This window comes from Chiloscyllium punctatum, chromosome 15 (genome assembly GCF_047496795.1).
Source record: "Chiloscyllium punctatum isolate Juve2018m chromosome 15, sChiPun1.3, whole genome shotgun sequence".
Taxonomy (NCBI): Eukaryota; Metazoa; Chordata; class Chondrichthyes; order Orectolobiformes; family Hemiscylliidae; genus Chiloscyllium; species Chiloscyllium punctatum.
The window spans coordinates 19,639,858-19,667,797 of NC_092753.1; the positions used below are offsets into that span (position 1 = coordinate 19,639,858).

General features: G+C 46.8%; 8 non-coding genes across 8 annotated transcripts; all 8 read right to left on the reverse strand.

Annotated features, from left to right (window-relative positions):
* Window positions 1-562: 562 nt before the first annotated feature.
* On the reverse strand, window positions 563-634 carry trnag-ucc (transfer RNA glycine (anticodon UCC)). The gene has a single exon. It is a non-coding gene; the product is annotated as a tRNA-Gly (tRNA).
* A 3,670-nt stretch (window positions 635-4,304) lies between these two features.
* Window positions 4,305-4,376, reverse strand: trnag-ucc (transfer RNA glycine (anticodon UCC)). The gene has a single exon. It is a non-coding gene; the product is annotated as a tRNA-Gly (tRNA).
* A 3,669-nt stretch (window positions 4,377-8,045) lies between these two features.
* trnag-ucc (transfer RNA glycine (anticodon UCC)) lies at window positions 8,046-8,117 on the reverse strand. Its single transcript has one exon. It is a non-coding gene; the product is annotated as a tRNA-Gly (tRNA).
* Window positions 8,118-11,803: 3,686 nt separating this feature from the next.
* Window positions 11,804-11,875, reverse strand: trnag-ucc (transfer RNA glycine (anticodon UCC)). Its single transcript has one exon. It is a non-coding gene; the product is annotated as a tRNA-Gly (tRNA).
* Window positions 11,876-15,494: 3,619 nt separating this feature from the next.
* trnag-ucc (transfer RNA glycine (anticodon UCC)) lies at window positions 15,495-15,566 on the reverse strand. The gene has a single exon. It is a non-coding gene; the product is annotated as a tRNA-Gly (tRNA).
* Window positions 15,567-19,235: 3,669 nt separating this feature from the next.
* Window positions 19,236-19,307, reverse strand: trnag-ucc (transfer RNA glycine (anticodon UCC)). Its single transcript has one exon. It is a non-coding gene; the product is annotated as a tRNA-Gly (tRNA).
* Window positions 19,308-22,992: 3,685 nt separating this feature from the next.
* trnag-ucc (transfer RNA glycine (anticodon UCC)) lies at window positions 22,993-23,064 on the reverse strand. The gene has a single exon. It is a non-coding gene; the product is annotated as a tRNA-Gly (tRNA).
* A 3,669-nt stretch (window positions 23,065-26,733) lies between these two features.
* Window positions 26,734-26,805, reverse strand: trnag-ucc (transfer RNA glycine (anticodon UCC)). Its single transcript has one exon. It is a non-coding gene; the product is annotated as a tRNA-Gly (tRNA).
* Window positions 26,806-27,940: the final 1,135 nt, after the last annotated feature.

Consider the following 27,940-nt stretch of genomic DNA (forward strand, 5'->3'; position numbering starts at 1 on the left):
AACTAGTGCTTCCAAGTAAAGCTGTTGGACTGTAATCTGGTGTTGTGTGATTTTTAACTTTATCCTGGATTAAACTTTCACTCACTGTGTGGTCACTTCTATCATCTCTCAGAGTTTTATCGAATCATTTTCTCATACTGGAAATATAAAAGCAGCTGGTGTCCACTCCTCCTATTTCTGACCTGCACCTAAAACAATAACATTACCGATTCGATATGAGAAATAACGTTGTTTGGATATTTGTGAACTGTCCACCCACATTTCACTTGATATTAGGCTGTAGTTCACAAAAAACAAAATGAGAGTAATGTTGAAATGAGTGAAATCCGGAAACATTTCTTTCGAAATAAGATGGAAAACCAAGGAATTCTGCCATGACTCGTGTTTCTTTGAACCGTGCTCGACTTGACTCCTTAATCCTCCTGGGGACATCCTCAACTTCAAAGTTGTGTCTGCACTCCAGAGGTCTGGCAGACTCAATGTGATGTGCAGATGGAGGTGTTTCATTCCCACTGAATCGATCGGCTCTTTTGGTTGTGGAGTGGTGTTAAAATGCACTGCTTGCGATGGCCGGGAATCGAACCCGGGTCAACTGCTTGGAAGGCAACTATGCTCACCACTATACCACCATCGCTACAGGCTGAAGCGCTCTAGAAATCAGCTGATGTGCCATAATAGTTCTTGACTCGAAATTTCGTTGTTGTTTTGTTGGAAATTTTGCAGTGAAATATTAGAATTGAGAAGTCATCAAAGACCGAGTTTTACTGAGTGGATCGGTCTCCTGATGCCCCGCCTCACTTTTTAATACACACAAAGCAGCATTTCGGATTTCTCATCATCTGAAATCAATCAATAACAGAAATAGCACGAAAATCCCAGGGCAACCCTGGAACGATCACACAATTAAAACTTGTCAAGTTCTCAGAAAGGTTCACCGGACCGAAACGTGAACTCTGATTTCTCTTCATACAGCTTTACCACCGACTTCGGGTTTGGTTTCTGATTTACAGCGTAGACATAGTCATCGAGATAGAGATGTACAGCTCGGAAACAGACCCTTCGGTCCAACCTGCCCATGCCGACCAGATATCCCAACCCAATCTAGTCCCACCTGCCAGCACCCGGCCCATATCCTTCCAAACCCTTCCTATTCATATACCCATCCAAATGCCTGGAAAATGTTGCAATTGTACCAGCCTCCGCCACTTCCTCTGGCAGCTCATTCCACACACGTACCACCCTCTGGATGAAAGCGTTGACCCTTTGGTCGCTTTTATATCTTTCGCCTCTCACACTAAACCTATGCCCTCTAGTTCTGGACTCCCCGACCCCAGGGAAAAGACTTTGTCTATTTATCCTATCCATGCCCCACATAATTCTGCAGTTCTTTCAGTTTCTAAAACTTCTCAAGAGTTTTCTTAGAAAACAAAAACGGCAAAAACAGAGGAACCATTAGACTGAGGCCACGCTGCAGTAATTGTGGAGAGGAGGGAATTCCGGCTAACAGTTCGGGAAGCAGAACCCTCTCGAGGAATATGTATTAATTTGAAGTTCGATCCCGTTGATAGATTTGCAGGTTTCTCTTTTACTTTGTAGAAGAGGGGGAGGTGTCAGTCAGCAGTAAGGGGTTTTCACAGGAGGGCATGATTTGGAGATGCCAGTGTTGGACTGGGGTATAGAAAGTTAAAAATCACACAACACCAGGTTATAGACCAACAGGTTTAATTGGAAGCACTAGCTTTCGGAGCGCTGCTCCTTCATCAGGTGGTTGTCCGAAATCTAGAGCTTCCAATTAAATCTGTTGGACTATAACCTGGTGTTGTGTGATGTTTAACTTCACAGCAAGGGGTAGTCATGGGCAGCTGTTTAGTGAAGGTCGCTTCCACTGATGTGGGAAGGCAGTGCACGCAAAACCCTCCCTGCCCTAGATAGGTAACCTGAACCAAGATGGGCTTTCCAAGGTCAGGGGGTGCAGAGTGCTGAGGCCGCTGTCATCATTTAGTTCCCATGGGTCCCAAGTCCTTGGGATGCCGTGGCGCCTTAATGATGAATGGGATTGTGTGCAACCGAGACAGGGTCGTGGCAGAACAGTGTCGAGAGTGTGTTGCTGGAAACGCACAGCAGGGAAATCGATGTTTCGAGCTCCAGCATCTGCAGACCTCCGTGTCTCCGAGCAGAACAGTGTTATCCGCTCAGGTTTAAGCAGAACGTCCGCAGCTACTCCCGGGGGTCCAACGAAACACAAAGCGCTATCCGGGAGGGCAAACGTAGGGGGTGGGGTCAGCAAGCACAGCGTAGGGTGATCCCGGTTCGTGAAGGGAAAAAGAAAACGTATTGCGGTGAAATTGACATAGGAAGTGAAATTGACAAAGGAGGTGAAATTGACATTGTCAGAGCAACCCTGCGCAGGAAGGAGGTAGAGCGTCATGGAGGGGCGGTGGGCAAGATGGAAAGGACGGGGTCAAGGGAGGGCACAGACGGCAGTGTAAGGGCATGAGCAAGTGTTACCCTTCATGGTGTCGTGGGGGGATGAAGGTCGGGTCTGCAGGCAATGATAGTCTCCAGCTGAGAGTCGTGAGAACCCGGAATCTTTGTGTGTGTGGGGGGGACCGTGTGTGTGTGTGTGTGTGTGTGTGTGTGTGTGTGTCTGCGTGTGTGGGTGCATACGTGTGTGTGTGGCTGCATGTGTGTGTGTGGGTGCATGTGTGGGTGTGTGTCCTGTGTGTGTGTGTGTCTGCGTGTGTGGGTGCATGCATGTGTGTGTTTGTGGGTGCATGTGTGGGTGTGTGTGGCTGTGTGTGCGTGTGTCTGTGTGTGTGTGTGCATGTAGGGATATGCGGGTCTGTGAGAGTGTGTGTAGGTGCATGTGTGTGAGTGTACTGGGGTATCAATTTGTGAGAATGTGCGTGAGTGGCTGTGAATGTGGAAGTGTTTGAGTGAGTTTATGAGAGAGAGCTTGTGTTTGAGAGAGGGTATGCAATAGTGTGTGGGTCGGTAGGAGTGTGCTTTTGTGTGTGTGCGTGTACTTGTGAGTGTCCGTGAAATAGTATACAGTGCAGTGTTGTCACGTGTCGTGTGACATGAACCAAAGTGCCCTGTTAAAGTCATCCCCATGGGTACCGAACTTGACTATCAGCCTCTGCTTGGCCACTTTGCATTGTTGGCTGTCCCATAGTCTGCCTTGGAGGATTGTCACCCAGGGGTCCGAGACCGAAAGGCACAGAGCGCTGAAGTGCTCTCCGACTGGGAGGCTAGAACCAGTCTGACTCAAGATTGGGACACAGACAGACTTTAACCTCACACCTTTAATGCATTGTCTGAGCTGAGATGGCATCTCTTGTTAGACAACCTGAAGTTATCTCGACAACGTAACTTTGAAAAGGTTCTGAGGTTCTTATATTAAAGAACGGAAACTAGTAAACCCATTATAAAAGATGAAAGGCTTAACCTAAATGTGTTTAATATATCATTTCAGCTGCATTAAACTGTAATCCTTTTGCTATAAATACTGCGTCTTATGGTCCTTCTTATCATCAGGTTGATCTACATCGGATACACTCTATCCATTCTTTATCCTTCAAAGAAAATCAGTCACCTTCATCAGACACTACCTTCCCTTAACAAATCCATGATGACTATATCGGATGATGACGTGGAGGAGCCTATGGTGGACTGGGGAGGACAAAGTTCAAAATCACACAATACCAGGTTATCGTCCAAGTAGCTTTCGGAGCACTCCTAAAACTAGTGCTTCCAAGTAAAGCTGTTGGACTGTAATCTGGTGTTGTGTGATTTTTAACTTTATCCTGGATTAAACTTTCACTCACTCTGTGGTCACTTCTATCATCTCTCAGAGTTTTATCGAATCATTTTCTCATACTGGAAATATAAAAGCAGCTGGTGTCCACTCCTCCTATTTCTGACCTGCACCTAAAACAATAACATTACCGATTCGATATGAGAAATAACGTTGTTTGGATATTTGTGAACTGTCCACCCACATTTCACTTGATATTAGGCTGTAGTTCACAAAAAACAAAATGAGAGTAATGTTGAAATGAGTGAAATCCGGAAACATTTCTTTCGAAATAAGATGGAAAACCAAGGAATTCTGCCATGACTCGTGTTTCTTTGAACCGTGCTCGACTTGACTCCTTAATCCTCCTGGGGACATCCTCAACTTCAAAGTTGTGTCTGCACTCCAGAGATCTGGCAGACTCAATGTGATGTGCAGACGGAGGTGTTTCATTCCCACTGAATCGATCGGCTCTTTTGGTTGTGGAGTGGTGTTAAAATGCACTGCTTGCGATGGCCGGGAATCGAACCCGGGTCAACTGTTTGGAAGGCAGCTATGCTCACCACTATACCACCATCGCTACAGGCTGACGCGCTCTAGAAATCAGCTGATGCGCCATAATAGTTCTTGACTCGAAATTTCGTTGTTGTTTTGTTGGAAATTTTGCAGTGAAATATTAGAATTGAGAAGTCATCAAAGACCGAGTTTTACTGAGTGGATCGGTCTCCTGATGCCCCGCCTCACTTTTTAATACACACAAAGCAGCATTTCGGATTTCTCATCATCTGAAATCAATCAATAACAGAAATAGCACGAAAATCCCAGGGCAACCCTGGAACGATCACACAATTAAAACTTGTCAAGTTCTCAGAAAGGTTCACCGGACCGAAACGTGAACTCTGATTTCTCTTCATACAGCTTTACCACCGACTTCGGGTTTGGTTTCTGATTTACAGCGTAGACATAGTCATCGAGATAGAGATGTACAGCTCGGAAACAGACCCTTCGGTCCAACCTGCCCATGCCGACCAGATATCCCAACCCAATCTAGTCCCACCTGCCAGCACCCGGCCCATATCCTTCCAAACCCTTCCTATTCATATACCCATCCAAATGCCTGGAAAATGTTGCAATTGTACCAGCCTCCGCCACTTCCTCTGGCAGCTCATTCCACACACGTACCACCCTCTGGATGAAAGCGTTGACCCTTTGGTCGCTTTTATATCTTTCGCCTCTCACACTAAACCTATGCCCTCTAGTTCTGGACTCCCCGACCCCAGGGAAAAGACTTTGTCTATTTATCCTATCCATGCCCCACATAATTCTGCAGTTCTTTCAGTTTCTAAAACTTCTCAAGAGTTTTCTTAGAAAACAAAAACGGCAAAAACAGAGGAACCATTAGACTGAGGCCACGCTGCAGTAATTGTGGAGAGGAGGGAATTCCGGGTAACAGTTCGGGAAGCAGAACCCTCTCGAGGAATATGTATTAATTTGAAGTTCGATCCCGTTGATAGATTTGCAGGTTTCTCTTTTACTTTGTAGAAGAGGGGGAGGTGTCAGTCAGCAGTAAGGGGTTTTCACAGGAGGGCATGATTTGGAGATGCCAGTGTTGGACTGGGGTATAGAAAGTTAAAAATCACACAACACCAGGTTATAGACCAACAGGTTTAATTGGAAGCACTAGCTTTCGGAGCGCTGCTCCTTCATCAGGTGGTTGTCCGAAATCTAGAGCTTCCAATTAAATCTGTTGGACTATAACCTGGTGTTGTGTGATGTTTAACTTCACAGCAAGGGGTAGTCATGGGCAGCTGTTTAGTGAAGGTCGCTTCCACTGATGTGGGAAGGCAGTGCACGCAAAACCCTCCCTGCCCTAGATAGGTAACCTGAACCAAGATGGGCTTTCCAAGGTCAGGGGGTGCAGAGTGCTGAGGCCGCTGTCATCATTTAGTTCCCATGGGTCCCAAGTCCTTGGGATGCCGTGGCGCCTTAATGATGAATGGGATTGTGTGCAACCGAGACAGGGTCGTGGCAGAACAGTGTCGAGAGTGTGTTGCTGGAAACGCACAGCAGGGAAATCGATGTTTCGGGCTCCAGCATCTGCAGACCTCCCTGTCTCCGAGCAGAACAGTGTTATCCGCTCAGGGTTAAGCAGAACGTCCGCAGCTACTCCCGGGGGTCCAACGAAACACAAAGCGCTATCCGGGAGGGCAAACGTAGGGGGTGGGGTCAGCAAGCACAGCGTAGGGTGATCCCGGTTCGTGAGGGGAAAAAGAAAACGTAGTGCGGTGAAATTGACACAGGAAGTGAAATTGACAAAGGAGGTGAAATTGACATTGTCAGAGCAACCCTGCGCAGGAAGGAGGTAGAGCGTCATGGAGGGGCGGTGGGCAAGATGGAAAGGACGGGGTCAAGGGAGGGCACAGACGGCTGTGTAAGGGCATGAACAAGTGTTACCCTTCATGGTGTCGTGGGGGGATGAAGGTCGGGTCTGCAGGCAATGATAGTCTCCAGCTGAGAGTCGTGAGAACCCGGAATCTTTGTGTGTGTGGGGAGGGATCGTGTGTGTGTGTGTGTGTGTGTGTGTGTGTGTCTGCGTGTGTGGGTGCATGCGTGTGTGTGTGGCTGCATGTGTGTGTGTGGGTGCATGTGTGGGTGTGTGTCCTGTGTGTGTGTGTGTCTGCGTGTGTGGGTGCATGCATGTGTGTGTTTGTGGGTGCATGTGTGGGTGTGTGTGGCTGTGTGTGTGTGTGTGTCTGTGTGTGTGTGTGCGTGTAGGGATATGCGGGTCTGTGAGAGTGTGTGTAGGTGCATGTGTGTGAGTGTACTGGGGTATCAATTTGTGAGAATGTGCGTGAGTGGCTGTGAATGTGGAAGTGTTTGAGTGAGTTTATGAGAGAGAGCTTGTGTTTGAGAGAGGGTATGCAATAGTGTGTGGGTCGGTAGGAGTGTGCTTTTGTGTGTGTGCGTGTACTTGTGAGTGTCCGTGAAATAGTATACAGTGCAGTGTTGTCACGTGTCGTGTGACATGAACCAAAGTGCCCTGTTAAAGTCATCCCCATGGGTACCGAACTTGACTATCAGCCTCTGCTTGGCCACTTTGCATTGTTGGCTGTCCCATAGTCTGCCTTGGAGGATTGTCACCCTGGGGTCTGAGACCGAAAGGCACAGAGCGCTGAAGTGCTCTCCGACTGGGAGGCTAGAACCAGTCTGACTCAAGATTGGGACACAGACAGACTTTAACCTCACACCTTTAATGCATTGTCTGAGCTGAGATGGCATCTCTTGTTAGACAACCTGAAGTTATCTCGACAACGTAACTTTGAAAAGGTTCTGAGGTTCTTATATTAATGAACGGAAACTAGTAAACCCATTATAAAAGATGAAAGGCTTAACCTAAATGTGTTTAATATATCATTTCAGCTGCATTAAACTGTAATCCTTTTGCTATAAATACTGCGTCTTATGGTCCTTCTTATCATCAGGTTGATCTACATCGGATACACTCTATCCATTCTTTATCCTTCAAAGAAAATCAGTCACCTTCATCAGACACTACCTTCCCTTAACAAATCCATGATGACTATATCGGATGATGACGTGGAGGAGCCTATGGTGGACTGGGGAGGACAAAGTTCAAAATCACACAATACCAGGTTATCGTCCAAGTAGCTTTCGGAGCACTCCTAAAACTAGTGCTTCCAAGTAAAGCTGTTGGACTGTAATCTGGTGTTGTGTGATTTTTAACTTTATCCTGGATTAAACTTTCACTCACTCTGTGGTCACTTCTATCATCTCTCAGAGTTTTATCGAATCATTTTCTCATACTGGAAATATAAAAGCAGCTGGTGTCCACTCCTCCTATTTCTGACCTGCACCTAAAACAATAACATTACCGATTCGATATGAGAAATAACGTTGTTTGGATATTTGTGAACTGTCCACCCACATTTCACTTGATATTAGGCTGTAGTTCACAAAAAACAAAATGAGAGTAATGTTGAAATGAGTGAAATCCGGAAACATTTCTTTCGAAATAAGATGGAAAACCAAGGAATTCTGCCATGACTCGTGTTTCTTTGAACCGTGCTCGACTTGACTCCTTAATCCTCCTGGGGACATCCTCAACTTCAAAGTTGTGTCTGCACTCCAGAGATCTGGCAGACTCAATGTGATGTGCAGACGGAGGTGTTTCATTCCCACTGAATCGATCGGCTCTTTTGGTTGTGGAGTGGTGTTAAAATGCACTGCTTGCGATGGCCGGGAATCGAACCCGAGTCAACTGCTTGGAAGGCAGCTATGCTCACCACTATACCACCATCGCTACAGGCTGACGCACTCTAGAAATCAGCTGATGCGCCATAATAGTTCTTGACTCGAAATTTCGTTGTTGTTTTGTTGGAAATTTTGCAGTGAAATATTAGAATTGAGAAGTCATCAAAGACCGAGTTTTACTGAGTGGATCGGTCTCCTGATGCCCCGCCTCACTTTTTAATACACACAAAGCAGCATTTCGGATTTCTCATCATCTGAAATCAATCAATAACAGAAATAGCACGAAAATCCCAGGGCAACCCTGGAACGATCACACAATTAAAACTTGTCAAGTTCTCAGAAAGGTTCACCGGACGGAAACGTGAACTCTGATTTCTCTTCATACAGCTTTACCACCGACTTCGGGTTTGGTTTCTGATTTACAGCGTAGACATAGTCATCGAGATAGAGATGTACAGCTCGGAAACAGACCCTTCGGTCCAACCTGCCCATGCCGACCAGATATCCCAACCCAATCTAGTCCCACCTGCCAGCACCCGGCCCATATCCTTCCAAACCCTTCCTATTCATATACCCATCCAAATGCCTGGAAAATGTTGCAATTGTACCAGCCTCCGCCACTTCCTCTGGCAGCTCATTCCACACACGTACCACCCTCTGGATGAAAGCGTTGACCCTTTGGTCGCTTTTATATCTTTCGCCTCTCACACTAAACCTATGCCCTCTAGTTCTGGACTCCCCGACCCCAGGGAAAAGACTTTGTCTATTTATCCTATCCATGCCCCACATAATTCTGCAGTTCTTTCAGTTTCTAAAACTTCTCAAGAGTTTTCTTAGAAAACAAAAACGGCAAAAACAGAGGAACCATTAGACTGAGGCCACGCTGCAGTAATTGTGGAGAGGAGGGAATTCCGGCTAACAGTTCGGGAAGCAGAACCCTCTCGAGGAATATGTATTAATTTGAAGTTCGATCCCGTTGATAGATTTGCAGGTTTCTCTTTTACTTTGTAGAAGAGGGGGAGGTGTCAGTCAGCAGTAAGGGGTTTTCACAGGAGGGCATGATTTGGAGATGCCAGTGTTGGACTGGGGTATAGAAAGTTAAAAATCACACAACACCAGGTTATAGACCAACAGGTTTAATTGGAAGCACTAGCTTTCGGAGCGCTGCTCCTTCATCAGGTGGTTGTCCGAAATCTAGAGCTTCCAATTAAATCTGTTGGACTATAACCTGGTGTTGTGTGATGTTTAACTTCACAGCAAGGGGTAGTCATGGGCAGCTGTTTAGTGAAGGTCGCTTCCACTGATGTGGGAAGGCAGTGCACGCAAAACCCTCCCTGCCCTAGATAGGTAACCTGAACCAAGATGGGCTTTCCAAGGTCAGGGGGTGCAGAGTGCTGAGGCCGCTGTCATCATTTAGTTCCCATGGGTCCCAAGTCCTTGGGATGCCGTGGCGCCTTAATGATGAATGGGATTGTGTGCAACCGAGACAGGGTCGTGGCAGAACAGTGTCGAGAGTGTGTTGCTGGAAAGGCACAGCAGGTAAATCGATGTTTCGGGCTCCAGCATCTGCAGACCTCCCTGTCTCCGAGCAGAACAGTGTTATCCGCTCAGGTTTAAGCAGAACGTCCGCAGCTACTCCCGGGGGTCCAACGAAACACAAAGCGCTATCCGGGAGGGCAAACGTAGGGGGTGGGGTCAGCAAGCACAGCGTAGGGTGATCCCGGTTCGTGAGGGGAAAAAGAAAACGTATTGCGGTGAAATTGACACAGGAAGTGAAATTGACAAAGGAGGTGAAATTGACATTGTCCGAGCAACCCTGCGCAGGAAGGAGGTAGAGCGTCATGTAGGGGCGGTGGGCAAGATGGAAAGGACGGGGTCAAGGGAGGGCACAGACGGCTGTGTAAGGGCATGAACAAGTGTTACCCTTCATGGTGTCGTGGGGGGATGAAGGTCGGGTCTGCAGGCAATGATAGTCTCCAGCTGAGAGTCGTGAGAACCCGGAATCAGTGTGTGTGTGTGGGGGGGGACCGTGTGTGTGTGTGTATGTCTGTGTGTGTGTGTGTGTGTGTGTGTGTGTGTCTGCGTGTGTGGGTGCATGCGTGTGTGTGTGGCTGCATGTGTGTGTGTGGGTGCATGTGTGGGTGTGTGTCCCGTGTGTGTGTCTGCGTGTGTGGGTGCATGCATGTGTGTGTGTGTGGGTGCATGTGTGGGTGTGTGTGGCTGTGTGTGTGTGTGTCTGTGTGTGTGTGTATGCATGTAGGGATATGCGGGTGTGTGAGAGTGTGTGTAGGTGCATGTGTGTGAGTGTACTGGGGTATCAATTTGTGAGAATGTGCGTGAGTGGCTGTGAATGTGGAAGTGTTTGAGTGAGTTTATGAGAGAGAGCTTGTGTTTGAGAGAGGGTATGCATGTGTGTGTGGGTCGGTAGGAGTGTGCTTTTGTGTGTGTGCGTGTACTTGTGTAGTGTCTGTGAAATAGTATACAGTGCAGTGTTGTCACGTGTCGTGTGACATGAACCAAAGTGCCCAGTTAAAGTCATCCCCATGGGTACCGAACTTGACTATCAGCCTCTGCTTGGCCACTTTGCATTGTTGGCTGTCCCATAGTCTGCCTTGGAGGATTGTCACCCAGGGGTCCGAGACCGAAAGGCACAGAGCGCTGAAGTGCTCTCCGACTGGGAGGCTAGAACAAGTCTGACTCAAGATTGGGACACAGACAGACTTTAACCTCACACCTTTAATGCATTGTCTGAGCTGAGATGGCATCTCTTGTTAGACAACCTGAAGTTATCTCGACAACGTAACTTTGAAAAGGTTCTGAGGTTCTTATATTAAAGAACGGAAACTAGTAAACCCATTATAAAAGATGAAAGGCTTAACCTAAATGTGTTTAATATATCATTTCAGCTGCATTAAACTGTAATCCTTTTGCTATAAATACTGCGTCTTATGGTCCTTCTTATCATCAGGTTGATCTACATCGGATACACTCCATCCATTCTTTATCCTTCAAAGAAAATCAGTCACCTTCATCAGACACTACCTTCCCTTAACAAATCCATGATGACTATATCGGATGATGACGTGGAGGAGCCTGTGGTGGACTGGGGAGGACAAAGTTCAAAATCACACAATACCAGGTTATCGTCCAAGTAGCTTTCGGAGCACTCCTAAAACTAGTGCTTCCAAGTAAAGCTGTTGGACTGTAATCTGGTGTTGTGTGATTTTTAACTTTATCCTGGATTAAACTTTCACTCACTCTGTGGTCACTTCTATCAGCTCTCAGAGTTTTATCGAATCATTTTCTCATACTGGAAATATAAAAGCAGCTGGTGTCCACTCCTCCTATTTCTGACCTGCACCTAAAACAATAACATTACCGATTCGATATGAGAAATAACGTTGTTTGGATATTTGTGAACTGTCCACCCACATTTCACTTGATATTATGCTGTAGTTCACAAAAAACAAAATGAGAGTAATGTTGAAATGAGTGAAATCCGGAAACATTTCTTTCGAAATAAGATGGAAAACCAAGGAATTCTGCCATGACTCGTGTCTCTTTGAACCGTGCTCGACTTGACTCCTTAATCCTCCTGGGGACATCCTCAACTTCAAAGTTGTGTCTGCACTCCAGAGGTCTGGCAGACTCAATGTGATGTGCAGACGGAGGTGTTTCATTCCCACTGAATCGATCGGCTCTTTTGGTTGTGGAGTGGTGTTAAAATGCACTGCTTGCGATGGCCGGGAATCGAACCCGGGTCAGCTGCGTGGAAGGCAGCTATGCTCACCACTATACCACCATCGCTACAGGCTGACGCGCTCTAGAAATCAGCTGATGTGCCATAATAGTTCTTGACTCGAAATTTCGTTGTTGTTTTGTTGGAAATTTTGCAGTGAAATATTAGAATTGAGAAGTCATCAAAGACCGAGTTTTACTGAGTGGATCGGTCTCCTGATGCCCCGCCTCACTTTTTAATACACACAAAGCAGCATTTCGGATTTCTCATCATCTGAAATCAATCAATAACAGAAATAGCACGAAAATCCCAGGGCAACCCTGGAACGATCACACAATTAAAACTTGTCAAGTTCTCAGAAAGGTTCACCGGACTGAAACGTGAACTCTGATTTCTCTTCATACAGCTTTACCACCGACTTCGGGTTTGGTTTCTGATTTACAGCGTAGACATAGTCATCGAGATAGAGATGTACAGCTCGGAAACAGACCCTTCGGTCCAACCTGCCCATGCCGACCAGATATCCCAACCCAATCTAGTCCCACCTGCCAGCACCCGGCCCATATCCTTCCAAACCCTTCCTATTCATATACCCATCCAAATGCCTGGAAAATGTTGCAACTGTACCAGCCTCCGCCACTTCCTCTGGCAGCTCATTCCACACACGTACCACCCTCTGGATGAAAGCGTTGACCCTTTGGTCGCTTTTATATCTTTCGCCTCTCACACTAAACCTATGCCCTCTAGTTCTGGACTCCCCGACCCCAGGGAAAAGACTTTGTCTATTTATCCTATCCATGCCCCACATAATTCTGCAGTTCTTTCAGTTTCTAAAACTTCTCAAGAGTTTTCTTAGAAAACAAAAACGGCAAAAACAGAGGAACCATTAGACTGAGGCCACGCTGCAGTAATTGTGGAGAGGAGGGAATTCCGGGTAACAGTTCGGGAAGCAGAACCCTCTCGAGGAATATGTATTAATTTGAAGTTCGATCCCGTTGATAGATTTGCAGGTTTCTCTTTTACTTTGTAGAAGAGGGGGAGGTGTCAGTCAGCAGTAAGGGGTTTTCACAGGAGGGCATGATTTGGAGATGCCAGTGTTGGACTGGGGTATAGAAAGTTAAAAATCACACAACACCAGGTTATAGACCAACAGGTTTAATTGGAAGCACTAGCTTTCGGAGCGCTGCTCCTTCATCAGGTGGTTGTCCGAAATCTAGAGCTTCCAATTAAATCTGTTGGACTATAACCTGGTGTTGTGTGATGTTTAACTTCACAGCAAGGGGTAGTCATGGGCAGCTGTTTAGTGAAGGTCGCTTCCACTGATGTGGGAAGGCAGTGCACGCAAAACCCTCCCTGCCCTAGATAGGTAACCTGAACCAAGATGGGCTTTCCAAGGTCAGGGGGTGCAGAGTGCTGAGGCCGCTGTCATCATTTAGTTCCCATGGGTCCCAAGTCCTTGGGATGCCGTGGCGCCTTAATGATGAATGGGATTGTGTGCAACCGAGACAGGGTCGTGGCAGAACAGTGTCGAGAGTGTGTTGCTGGAAACGCACAGCAGGGAAATCGATGTTTCGGGCTCCAGCATCTGCAGACCTCCCTGTCTCCGAGCAGAACAGTGTTATCCGCTTAGGGTTAAGCAGAACGTCCGCAGCTACTCCCGGGGGTCCAACGAAACACAAAGCGCTATCCGGGAAGGCAAACGTAGGGGGTGGGGTCAGCAAGCACAGCGTAGGGTGATCCCGGTTCGTGAGGGGAAAAAGAAAACGTATTGCGGTGAAATTGACATAGGAAGTGAAATTGACAAAGGAGGTGAAATTGACATTGTCAGAGCAACCCTGCGCAGGAAGGAGGTAGAGCGTCATGGAGGGGCGGTGGGCAAGATGGAAAGGACGGGGTCAAGGGAGGGCACAGACGGCTGTGTAAGGGCATGAACAAGTGTTACCCTTCATGGTGTCGTGGGGGGATGAAGGTCGGGTCTGCAGGCAATGATAGTCTCCAGCTGAGAGTCGTGAGAACCCGGAATCAGTGTGTGTGGGGGGGGCGGGGGGGACTGTGTGTGTGTGTGTGTGTATATGTGTGTGTGTGTGTGTGTGTGTCTGCGTGTGTGGGTGCATGCGTGTGTGTGTGGCTGCATGTGTGTGTGTGTGGGTGCATGTGTGGGTGTGTGTGGCTGTGTGTGTGTGTGTGTCTGTGTGTGTGTGTATGCATGTAGGGATATGCGGGTGTGTGAGAGTGTGTGTAGGTGAATGTGTGTGAGTGTACTGGGGTATCAATTTGTGAGAATGTGCGTGAGTGGCTGTGAATGTGGAAGTGTTTGAGTGAGTTTATGAGAGAGAGCTTGTGTTTGAGAGAGGATATGCATGTGTGTGTGGGTCGGTAGGAGTGTGCTTTTGTGTGTGTGCGTGTACTTGTGTAGTGTCCGTGAAATAGTATACAGTGCAGTGTTGTCACGTGTCGTGTGACATGAACCACAGTGCCCAGTTAAAGTCATCCCCATGGGTACCGAACTTGACTATCAGCCTCTGCTTGGCCACTTTGCATTGTTGGCTGTCCCATAGTCTGCCTTGCAGGATTGTCACCCAGGGGTCCGAGACCGAAAGGCACAGAGCGCTGAAGTGCTCTCCGACTGGGAGGCTAGAACCAGTCTGACTCAAGATTGGGACACAGACAGACTTTAACCTCACACCTTTAATGCATTGTCTGAGCTGAGATGGCATCTCTTGTTAGACAACCTGAAGTTATCTCGACAACGTAACTTTGAAAAGGTTCTGAGGTTCTTATATTAAAGAACGGAAACTTGTAAACCCATTATAAAAGATGAAAGGCTTAACCTAAATGTGTTTAATATATCATTTCAGCTGCATTAAACTGTAATCCTTTTGCTATAAATACTGCGTCTTATGGTCCTTCTTATCATCAGGTTGATCTACATCGGATACACTCCATCCATTCTTTATCCTTCAAAGAAAATCAGTCACCTTCATCAGACACTACCTTCCCTTAACAAATCCATGATGACTATATCGGATGATGACGTGGAGGAGCCTGTGGTGGACTGGGGAGGACAAAGTTCAAAATCACACAATACCAGGTTATCATCCAAGTAGCTTTCGGAGCACTCCTAAAACTAGTGCTTCCAAGTAAAGCTGTTGGACTGTAATCTGGTGTTGTGTGATTTTTAACTTTATCCTGGATTAAACTTTCACTCACTGTGTGGTCACTTCTATCATCTCTCAGAGTTTTATCGAATCATTTTCTCATACTGGAAATATAAAAGCAGCTGGTGTCCACTCCTCCTATTTCTGACCTGCACCTAAAACAATAACATTACCGATTCGATATGAGAAATAACGTTGTTTCGATATTTGTGAACTGTCCACCCACATTTCACTTGATATTAGGCTGTAGTTCACAAAAAACAAAATGAGAGTAATGTTGAAATGAGTGAAATCCGGAAACATTTCTTTCGAAATAAGATGGAAAACCAAGGAATTCTGCCATGACTCGTGTTTCTTTGAACCGTGCTCGACTTGACTCCTTAATCCTCCTGGGGACATCCTCAACTTCAAAGTTGTGTCTACACTCCAGAGGTCTGGCAGACTCAATGTGATGTGCAGACGGAGGTGTTTCATTCCCACTGAATCGATCGGCTCTTTTGGTTGTGGAGTGGTGTTAAAATGCACTGCTTGCGATGGCTGGGAATCGAACCCGGGTAAGCTGCGTGGAAGGCAGCTATGCTCACCACTATACCACCATCGCTACAGGCTGACGCGCTTTAGAAATCAGCTGATGTGCCATAATAGTTCTTGACTCGAAATTTCGTTGTTGTTTTGTTGGAAATTTTGCAGTGAAATATTAGAATTGAGAAGTCATCAAAGACCGAGTTTTACTGAGTGGATCGGTCTCCTGATGCCCCGCCTCACTTTTTAATACACACAAAGCAGCATTTCGGATTTCTCATCATCTGAAATCAATCAATAACAGAAATAGCACGAAAATCCCAGGGCAACCCTGGAACGATCACACAATTAAAACTTGTCAAGTTCTCAGAAAGGTTCACCGGACCGAAACGTGAACTCTGATTTCTCTTCATACAGCTTTACCACCGACTTCGGGTTTGGTTTCTGATTTACAGCGTAGACATAGTCATCGAGATAGAGATGTACAGCTCGGAAACAGACCCTTCGGTCCAACCTGCCCATGCCGACCAGATATCCCAACCCAATCTAGTCCCACCTGCCAGCACCCGGCCCATATCCTTCCAAACCCTTCCTATTCATATACCCATCCTAATGCCTGGAAAATGTTGCAATTGTACCAGCCTCCGCCACTTCCTCTGGCAGCTCATTCCACACACGTACCACCCTCTGGATGAAAGCGTTGACCCTTTGGTCGCTTTTATATCTTTCGCCTCTCACACTAAACCTATGCCCTCTAGTTCTGGACTCCCCGACCCCAGGGAAAAGACTTTGTCTATTTATCCTATCCATGCCCCACATAATTCTGCAGTTCTTTCAGTTTCTAAAACTTCTCAAGAGTTTTCTTAGAAAACAAAAACGGCAAAAACAGAGGAACCATTAGACTGAGGCCACGCTGCAGTAATTGTGGAGAGGAGGGAATTCCGGGTAACAGTTCGGGAAGCAGAACCCTCTCGAGGAATATGTATTAATTTGAAGTTCGATCCCGTTGATAGATTTGCAGGTTTCTCTTTTACTTTGTAGAAGAGGGGGAGGTGTCAGTCAGCAGTAAGGGGTTTTCACAGGAGGGCATGATTTGGAGATGCCAGTGTTGGACTGGGGTATAGAAAGTTAAAAATCACACAACACCAGGTTATAGACCAACAGGTTTAATTGGAAGCACTAGCTTTCGGAGCGCTGCTCCTTCATCAGGTGGTTGTCCGAAATCTAGAGCTTCCAATTAAATCTGTTGGACTATAACCTGGTGTTGTGTGATGTTTAACTTCACAGCAAGGGGTAGTCATGGGCAGCTGTTTAGTGAAGGTCGCTTCCATTGATGTGGGAAGGCAGTGCACGCAAAACCCTCCCTACCCTAGATAGGTAACCTGAACCAAGATGGGCTTTCCAAGGTCAGGGAGTGCAGAGTGCTGAGGCCGCTGTCATCATTTAGTTCCCATGGGTCCCAAGTCCTTGGGATGCCGTGGCGCCTTAATGATGAATGGGATTGTGTGCAACCGAGACAGGGTCGTGGCAGAACAGTGTCGAGAGTGTGTTGCTGGAAACGCACAGCAGGGAAATCGATGTTTCGGGCTCCAGCATCTACAGACCTCCCTGTCTCCGAGCAGAACAGTGTTATCCGCTCAGGTTTAAGCAGAACGTCCGCAGCTACTCCTGCGGGTCCAACGAAACACAAAGCGCTATCCGGGAAGGCAAACGTAGGGGGTGGGGTCAGCAAGCACAGCGTAGGGTGATCCCGGTTCGTGAGGGGAAAAAGAAAACGTAGTGCGGTGAAATTGACATAGGAAGTGAAATTGACAAAGGACGTGAAATTGACATTGTCAGAGCAAACCTGCGCAGGAAGGAGGTAGAGCGTCATGGAGGGGCGGTGGGCAAGATGGAAAGGACGGGGTCAAGGGAGGGCGCAGACGGCAGTGTAAGGGCATGAGCAAGTGTTACCCTTCATGGTGTCGTGAGGGAATGAAGGTCGGGTCTGCAGGCAATGATAGTCTCCAGCTGAGAGTCTTGAGAACCCGGAATCAGTGTGTGTGGGGGGGGGGGCGGGGGGGACTGTGTGTGTGTGTGTGTGTATATGTGTGTGTGTGTGTGTCTGCGTGTGTGGGTGCATGCGTATGTGTGTGGGTGCATGTGTGGGTGTGTGTCCTGTGTGTGTGTGTGTGTCTGCGTGTGTGGGTGCATGCATGTGTGTGTGTGTGGGTGCATGTGTGGGTGTGTGTGGCTGTGTGTGTGTGTGTCTGTGTGTGCGTGTATGCATGTAGGGATATGCGGGTGTGTGAGAGTGTGTGTAGGTGCATGTGTGTGAGTGTACTGGGGTATCAATTTGTGAGAATGTGCGTGAGTGGCTGTGAATGTGGAAGTGTTTGAGTGAGTTGATGAGAGAGAGCTTGTGTTTGAGAGAGGGTATGCATGTGTGTGTGGGTCGGTAGGAGTGTGCTTTTGTGTGTGTGCGTGTACTTGTGTAGTGTCCGTGAAATAGTATACAGTGCAGTGTTGTCACGTGTCGTGTGACATGAACCAAAGTGCCCAGTTAAAGTCATCCCCATGGGTACCGAACTTGACTATCAGCCTCTGCTTGGCCACTTTGCATTGTTGGCTGTCCCATAGTCTGCCTTGCAGGATTGTCACCCAGGGGTCCGAGACCGAAAGGCACAGAGCGCTGAAGTGCTCTCCGACTGGGAGGCTAGAACCAGTCTGACTCAAGATTGGGACACAGACAGACTTTAACCTCACACCTTTAATGCATTGTCTGAGCTGAGATGGCATCTCTTGTTAGACAACCTGAAGTTATCTCGACAACGTAACTTTGAAAAGGTTCTGAGGTTCTTATATTAAAGAATGGAAACTAGTAAACCCATTATAAAAGATGAAAGGCTTAACCTAAATGTTTTTAATATATCATTTCAGCTGCATTAAACTGTAATCCTTTTGCTATAAATACTGCGTCTTATGGTCCTTCTTATCATCAGGTTGATCTACATCGGATACACTCCATCCATTCTTTATCCTTCAAAGAAAATCAGTCACCTTCATCAGACACTACCTTCCCTTAACAAATCCATGATGACTATATCGGATGATGACGTGGAGGAGCCTGTGGTGGACTGGGGAGGACAAAGTTCAAAATCACACAATACCAGGTTATCGTCCAAGTAGCTTTCGGAGCACTCCTAAAACTAGTGCTTCCAAGTAAAGCTGTTGGACTGTAATCTGGTGTTGTGTGATTTTTAACTTTATCCTGGATTAAACTTTCACTCACTCTGTGGTCACTTCTATCATCTCTCAGAGTTTTATCGAATCATTTTCTCATACTGGAAATATAAAAGCAGCTGGTGTCCACTCCTCCTATTTCTGACCTGCACCTAAAACAATAACATTACCGATTCGATATGAGAAATAACGTTGTTTGGATATTTGTGAACTGTCCACCCACATTTCACTTGATATTAGGCTGTAGTTCACAAAAAACAAAATGAGAGTAATGTTGAAATGAGTGAAATCCGGAAACATTTCTTTCGAAATAAGATGGAAAACCAAGGAATTCTGACATGACTCGTGTTTCTTTGAACCGTGCTCGACTTGACTCCTTAATCCTCCTGGGGACATCCTCAACTTCAAAGTTGTGTCTGCACTCCAGAGGTCTGGCAGACTCAATGTGATGTGCAGACGGAGGTGTTTCATTCCCACTGAATCGATCGGCTCTTTTGGTTGTGGAGTGGTGTTAAAATGCACTGCTTGCGATGGCCGGGAATCGAACCCGGGTCAGCTGCATGGAAGGCAGCTATGCTCACCACTATACCACCATCGCTACAGCCTGACGCGCTCTAGAAATGAGCTGATGTGCCATAATAGTTCTTGACTCGAAATTTCGTTGTTGTTTTGTTGGAAATTTTGCAGTGAAATATTAGAATTGAGAAGTCATCAAAGACCGAGTTTTACTGAGTTGATCGGTCTCCTGATGCCCCGCCTCACTTTTTAATACACACAAAGCAGCATTTCGGATTTCTCATCATCTGAAATCAATCAATAACAGAAATAGCACGAAAATCCCAGGGCAACCCTGGAACGATCACACAATTAAAACTTGTCAAGTTCTCAGAAAGGTTCACCGGACGGAAACGTGAACTCTGATTTCTCTTCATACAGCTTTACCACCGACTTCGGGTTTGGTTTCTGATTTACAGCGTAGACATAGTCATCGAGATAGAGATGTACAGCTCGGAAACAGACCCTTCGGTCCAACCTGCCCATGCCGACCAGATATCCCAACCCAATCTAGTCCCACCTGCCAGCACCCGGCCCATATCCTTCCAAACCCTTCCTATTCATATACCCATCCAAATGCCTGGAAAATGTTGCAATTGTACCAGCCTCCGCCACTTCCTCTGGCAGCTCATTCCACACACGTACCACCCTCTGGATGAAAGCGTTGACCCTTTGGTCGCTTTTATATCTTTCGCCTCTCACACTAAACCTATGCCCTCTAGTTCTGGACTCCCCGACCCCAGGGAAAAGACTTTGTCTATTTATCCTATCCATGCCCCACATAATTCTGCAGTTCTTTCAGTTTCTAAAACTTCTCAAGAGTTTTCTTAGAAAACAAAAACGGCAAAAACAGAGGAACCATTAGACTGAGGCCACGCTGCAGTAATTGTGGAGAGGAGGGAATTCCGGGTAACAGTTCGGGAAGCAGAACCCTCTCGAGGAATATGTATTAATTTGAAGTTCGATCCCGTTGATAGATTTGCAGGTTTCTCTTTTACTTTGTAGAAGAGGGGGAGGTGTCAGTCAGCAGTAAGGGGTTTTCACAGGAGGACATGATTTGGAGATGCCAGTGTTGGACTGGGGTATAGAAAGTTAAAAATCACACAACACCAGGTTATAGACCAACAGGTTTAATTGGAAGCACTAGCTTTCGGAGCGCTGCTCCTTCATCAGGTGGTTGTCCGAAATCTAGAGCTTCCAATTAAATCTGTTGGACTATAACCTGGTGTTGTGTGATGTTTAACTTCACAGCAAGGGGTAGTCATGGGCAGCTGTTTAGTGAAGGTCGCTTCCACTGATGTGGGAAGGCAGTGCACGCAAAACCCTCCCTGCCCAAGATAGGTAACCTGAACCAAGATGGGCTTTCCAAGGTCAGGGGGTGCAGAGTGCAGAGGCCGCTGTCATCATTTAGTTCCCATGGGTCCCAAGTCCTTGGGATGCCGTGGCGCCTTAATGATGAATGGGATTGTGTGCAACCGAGACAGGGTCGTGGCAGAACAGTGTCGAGAGTGTGTTGCTGGAAACGCACAGCAGGGAAATCGATGTTTCGGGCTCCAGCATCTACAGACCTCCCTGTCTCCGAGCAGAACAGTGTTATCCGCTCAGGTTTAAGCAGAACGTCCGCAGCTACTCCTGCGGGTCCAACGAAACACAAAGCGCTATCCGGGAAGGCAAACGTAGGGGGTGGGGTCAGCAAGCACAGCGTAGGGTGATCCCGGTTCGTGAGGGGAAAAAGAAAACGTAGTGCGGTGAAATTGACATAGGAAGTGAAATTGACAAAGGACGTGAAATTGACATTGTCAGAGCAAACCTGCGCAGGAAGGAGGTAGAGGGGCATGGAGGGGCGGTGGGCAAGATGGAAAGGACGGTGTCAAGGGAGGGCACAGACGGCTGTGTAAGGGCATGAACAAGTGTTACCCTTCATGGTGTCGTGGGGGGATGAAGGTCGGGTCTGCAGGCAATAATAGTCTCCAGCTGAGAGTCGTGAGAACCCGGAATCAGTGTGTGTGGGGGGGGCGGGGGGGACTGTGTGTGTGTGTGTGTGTGTATATGTGTGTGTGTGTGTGTGTGTGTCTGCGTGTGTGGGTGCATGCGTGTGTGTGGCTGCATGTGTGTGTGCGTGGGTGCATGTGTGGGTGTGTGTCCTGTGTGTGTGTGTGTCTGCGTGTGTGGGTGCATGCATGTGTGTGTGTGTGGGTGCATGTGTGGGTGTGTGTGGCTGTGTGTGTGTGTCTGTGTGTGTGTGTGCATGTAGGGATATGCGGGTCTGTGAGAGTGTGTTTAGATGCATGTGTGTGAGTGTACTGGGGTATCAATTTGTGAGAATGTGCGTGAGTTGCTGTGAATGGGGAAGTGTTTGAGTGAGTTTATGAGAGAGAGCTTGTGTTTGAGAGAGGGTATGCATGTGTGTGTGGGTCGGTAGGAGTGTGCTTTTGTGTGTGTGCGTGTACTTGTGAGTGTCCGTGAAATAGTATACAGTGCAGTGTTGTCACGTGTCGTGTGACATTGACCAAAGTGTCCAGTTAAAGTCATCCGCATGGGTACCGAACTTGACTATCAGCCTCTGCTTGGCCACTTTGCATTGTTGGCTGTCCCATAGTCTGCCTTGGAGGATTGTCACCCAGGGGTCCGAGACCGAAAGGCACAGAGCGCTCTAGTGCTCTCCGACTGGGAGGCTAGAACCAGTCTGACTCAAGATTGGGACACAGACAGACTTTAACCTCACACCTTTAATGCATTGTCTGAGCTGAGATGGCATCTCTTGTTAGACAACCTGAAGTTATCTCGACAACGTAACTTTGAAAAGGTTCTGAGGTTCTTATATTAAAGAACGGAAACTAGTAAACCCATTATAAAAGATGAAAGGCTTAACCTAAATGTGTTTAATATATCATTTCAGCTGCATTAAACTGTAATCCTTTTGCTATAAATACTGCGTCTTATGGTCCTTCTTATCATCAGGTTGATCTACATCGGATACACTCCATCCATTCTTTATCCTTCAAAGAAAATCAGTCACCTTCATCAGACACTACCTTCCATTAACAAATCCATGATGACTATATCGGATGATGACGTGGAGGAGCCTGTGGTGGACTGGGGAGGACAAAGTTCAAAATCACACAATACCAGGTTATCGTCCAAGTAGCTTTCGGAGCACTCCTAAAACTAGTGCTTCCAAATTAAGCTGTTGGACTGTAATCTGGTGTTGTGTGATTTTTAACTTTATCCTGGATTAAACTTTCACTCACTGTGTGGTCACTTCTATCATCTCTCAGAGTTTTATCGAATCATTTTCTCATACTGGAAATATAAAAGCAGCTGGTGTCCACTCCTCCTATTTCTGACCTGCACCTAAAACAATAACATGACCGATTCGATATGAGAAATAACGTTGTTTGGATATTTGTGAACTGTCCACCCAGATTTCACTTGATATTAGGCTGTAGTTCACAAAAAACAAAATGAGAGTAATGTTGAAATGAGTGAAATCCGGAAACATTTCTTTCGAAATAAGATGGAAAACCAAGGAATTCTGCCATGACTCTACTTTCTTTGAACCGTGCTCGACTTGACTCCTTAATCCTCCTGGGGACATCCTCAACTTCAAAGTTGTGTCTGCACTCCAGAGGTCTGGCAGACTCAATGTGATGTGCAGACGGAGGTGTTTCATTCCCACTGAATCGATCGGCTCTTTTGGTTGTGGAGTGGTGTTAAAATGCACTGCTTGCGACGGCCGGGAATCGAACCCGGGTCAACTGCTGGGAAGGCAGCTATGCTCACCACTATACCACCATCGCTATAGGCGGAGGCGCTCTAGAAACCAGCTGATGTGCCATAATAGTTCTTGACTCGAAATTTCGTTGTTGTTTTGTTGGAAAATTTGCAGTGAAATATTAGAATTGAGAAGTCATCAAAGACCGAGTTTTACTGAGTGGATCGGTCTCCTGATGCCCCGCCTCACTTTTTAATACACACAAAGCAGCATTTCGGATTTCTCATCATCTGAAATCAATCAATAACAGAAATAGCACGAAAATCCCAGGGCAACCCTGGAACGATCACACAATTAAAACTTGTCAAGTTCTCAGAAAGGTTCACCGGACCGAAACGTGAACTCTGATTTCTCTTCATACAGCTTTACCACCGACTTCGGGTTTGGTTTCTGATTTACAGCGTAGACATAGTCATCGAGATAGAGATGTACAGCTCGGAAACAGACCCTTCGGTCCAACCTGCCCATGCCGACCAGATATCCCAACCCAATCTAGTCCCACCTGCCAGCACCCGGCCCATATCCTTCCAAACCCTTCCTATTCATATACCCATCCAAATGCCTGGAAAATGTTGCAATTGTACCAGCCTCCGCCACTTCCTCTGGCAGCTCATTCCACACACGTACCACCCTCTGGATGAAAGCGTTGACCCTTTGGTCGCTTTTATATCTTTCGCCTCTCACACTAAACCTATGCCCTCTAGTTCTGGACTCCCCGACCCCAGGGAAAAGACTTTGTCTATTTATCCTATCCATGCCCCACATAATTCTGCAGTTCTTTCAGTTTCTAAAACTTCTCAAGAGTTTTCTTAGAAAACAAAAACGGCAAAAACAGAGGAACCATTAGACTGAGGCCACGCTGCAGTAATTGTGGAGAGGAGGGAATTCCGGGTAACAGTTCGGGAAGCAGAACCCTCTCGAGGAATATGTATTAATTTGAAGTTCGATCCCGTTGATAGATTTGCAGGTTTCTCTTTTACTTTGTAGAAGAGGGGGAGGTGTCAGTCAGCAGTAAGGGGTTTTCACAGGAGGGCATGATTTGGAGATGCCAGTGTTGGACTGGGGTATAGAAAGTTAAAAATCACACAACACCAGGTTATAGACCAACAGGTTTAATTGGAAGCACTAGCTTTCGGAGCGCTGCTCCTTCATCAGGTGGTTGTCCGAAATCTAGAGCTTCCAATTAAATCTGTTGGACTATAACCTGGTGTTGTGTGATGTTTAACTTCACAGCAAGGGGTAGTCATGGGCAGCTGTTTAGTGAAGGTCGCTTCCACTGATGTGGGAAGGCAGTGCACGCAAAACCCTCCCTGCCCTAGATAGGTAACCTGAACCAAGATGGGCTTTCCAAGGTCAGGGGGTGCAGAGTGCTGAGGCCGCTGTCATCATTTAGTTCCCATGGGTCCCAAGTCCTTGGGATGCCGTGGCGCCTTAATGATGAATGGGATTGTGTGCAACCGAGACAGGGTCGTGGCAGAACAGTGTCGAGAGTGTGTTGCTGGAAACGCACAGCAGGTAAATCGATGTTTCGGGCTCCAGCATCTGCAGACCTCCCTGTCTCCGAGCAGAACAGTGTTATCCGCTCAGGGTTAAGCAGAACGTCCGCAGCTACTCCCGGGGTTCCAACGAAACACAAAGCGCTATCCGGGAAGGCAAACGTAGGGGGTGGGGTCAGCAAGCACAGCGTAGGGTGATCCCGGTTCGTGAGGGGAAAAAGAAAACGTATTGCGGTGAAATTGACATAGGAAGTGAAATTGACAAAGGAGGTGAAATTGACATTGTCAGACCAACCCTGCGCTGGAAGGAGGTAGAGCGTCATGGAGGGGCGGTGGGCAAGATGGAAAGGACGGGGTCAAGGGAGGGCACAGACGGCTGTGTAAGGGCATGAACAAGGGTTACCCTTCATGGTGTCGTGGGGGGATGAAGGTCGGGTCTGCAGGCAATGATAGTCTCCAGCTGAGAGTCGTGAGAACCCGGAATCTTTGTGTGTGTGGGGAGGGATCGTGTGTGTGTGTGTGTGTGTGTGTGTGTGTGTGTCTGCGTGTGTGGGTGCATGCGTGTGTGTGTGGCTGCATGTGTGTGTGTGGGTGCATGTGTGGGTGTGTGTCCTGTGTGTGTGTGTGTCTGCGTGTGTGGGTGCATGCATGTGTGTGTTTGTGGGTGCATGTGTGGGTGTGTGTGGCTGTGTGTGTGTGTGTCTGTGTGTGTGTGTGCATGTAGGGATATGCGGGTGTGTGAGAGTGTGTGTAGGTGCATGTGTGTGAGTGTACTGGGGTATCAATTTGTGAGAATGTGCGTGAGTGGCTGTGAATGTGGAAGTGTTTGAGTGAGTTTATGAGAGAGAGCTTGTGTTTGAGAGAGGGTATGCAATAGTGTGTGGGTCGGTAGGAGTGTGCTTTTGTGTGTGTGCGTGTACTTGTGAGTGTCCGTGAAATAGTATACAGTGCAGTGTTGTCACGTGTCGTGTGACATGAACCAAAGTGCCCAGTTAAAGTCATCCCCATGGGTACCGAACTTGACTATCAGCCTCTGCTTGGCCACTTTGCATTGTTGGCTGTCCCATAGTCTGCCTTGGAGGATTGTCACCCAGGGGTCCGAAACCGAAAGGCACAGAGCGCTGAAGTGCTCTCCGACTGGGAGGCTAGAACCAGTCTGACTCAAGATTGGGACACAGACAGACTTTAACCTCACACCTTTAATGCATTGTCTGAGCTGAGATGGCATCTCTTGTTAGACAACCTGAAGTTATCTCGACAACGTAACTTTGAAAAGGTTCTGAGGTTCTTATATTAATGAACGGAAACTAGTAAACCCATTATAAAAGATGAAAGGCTTAACCTAAATGTGTTTAATATATCATTTCAGCTGCATTAAACTGTAATCCTTTTGCTATAAATACTGCGTCTTATGGTCCTTCTTATCATCAGGTTGATCTACATCGGATACACTCTATCCATTCTTTATCCTTCAAAGAAAATCAGTCACCTTCATCAGACACTACCTTCCCTTAACAAATCCATGATGACTATATCGGATGATGACGTGGAGGAGCCTATGGTGGACTGGGGAAGACAAAGTTCAAAATCACACAATACCAGGTTATCGTCCAAGTAGCTTTCGGAGCACTCCTAAAACTAGTGCTTCCAAGTAAAGCTGTTGGACTGTAATCTGGTGTTGTGTGATTTTTAACTTTATCCTGGATTAAACTTTCACTCACTGTGTGGTCACTTCTATCATCTCTCAGAGTTTTATCGAATCATTTTCTCATACTGGAAATATAAAAGCAGCTGGTGTCCACTCCTCCTATTTCTGACCTGCACCTAAAACAATAACATTACCGATTCGATATGAGAAATAACGTTGTTTGGATATTTGTGAACTGTCCACCCACATTTCACTTGATATTAGGCTGTAGTTCACAAAAAACAAAATGAGAGTAATGTTGAAATGAGTGAAATCCGGAAACATTTCTTTCGAAATAAGATGGAAAACCAAGGAATTCTGCCATGACTCGTGTTTCTTTGAACCGTGCTCGACTTGACTCCTTAATCCTCCTGGGGACATCCTCAACTTCAAAGTTGTGTCTGCACTCCAGAGGTCTGGCAGACTCAATGTGATGTGCAGACGGAGGTGTTTCATTCCCACTGAATCGATCGGCTCTTTTGGTTGTGGAGTGGTGTTAAAATGCACTGCTTGCGATGGCCGGGAATCGAACCCGGGGAAACTGCTTGGAAGGCAGCTATGCTCACCACTATACCACCATCGCTACAGCCAGAAGCGCTCTAGAAATCAGCTGATGTGCCATAATAGTTCTTGACTCGAAATTTCGTTGTTGTTTTGTTGGAAATTTTGCAGTGAAATATTAGAATTGAGAAGTCATCAAAGACCGAGTTTTACTGAGTGGATCGGTCTCCTGATGCCCCGCCTCACTTTTTAATACACACAAAGCAGCATTTCGGATTTCTCATCATCTGAAATCAATCAATAACAGAAATAGCACGAAAATCCCAGGGCAACCCTGGAACGATCACACAATTAAAACTTGTCAAGTTCTCAGAAAGGTTCACCGGACCGAAACGTGAACTCTGATTTCTCTTCATACAGCTTTACCACCGACTTCGGGTTTGGTTTCTGATTTACAGCGTAGACATAGTCATCGAGATAGAGATGTACAGCTCGGAAACAGACCCTTCGGTCCAACCTGCCCATGCCGACCAGATATCCCAACCCAATCTAGTCCCACCTGCCAGCACCCGGCCCATATCCTTCCAAACCCTTCCTATTCATATACCCATCCCAATGCCTCGAAAATGTTGCAATTGTACCAGCCTCCGCCACTTCCTCTGGCAGCTCATTCCACACACGTACCACCCTCTGGATGAAAGCGTTGACCCTTTGGTCGCTTTTATATCTTTCGCCTCTCACACAAAACCTATGCCCTCTAGTTCTGGACTCCCCGACCCCAGGGAAAAGACTTTGTCTATTTATCCTATCCATGCCCCACATAATTCTGCAGTTCTTTCAGTTTCTAAAACTTCTCAAGAGTTTTCTTAGAAAACAAAAACGGCAAAAACAGAGGAACCATTAGACTGAGGCCACGCTGCAGTAATTGTGGAGAGGAGGGAATTCCGGCTAACAGTTCGGGAAGCAGAACCCTCTCGAGAAATATGTATTAATTTGAAGTTCGATCCCGTTGATAGATTTGCAGGTTTCTCTTTTACTTTGTAGAAGAGGGGGAGGTGTCAGTCAGCAGTAAGGGGTTTTCACAGGAGGGCATGATTTGGAGATGCCAGTGTTGGACTGGGGTATAGAAAGTTAAAAATCACACAACACCAGGTTATAGACCAACAGGTTTAATTGGAAGCACTAGCTTTCGGAGCGCTGCTCCTTCATCAGGTGGT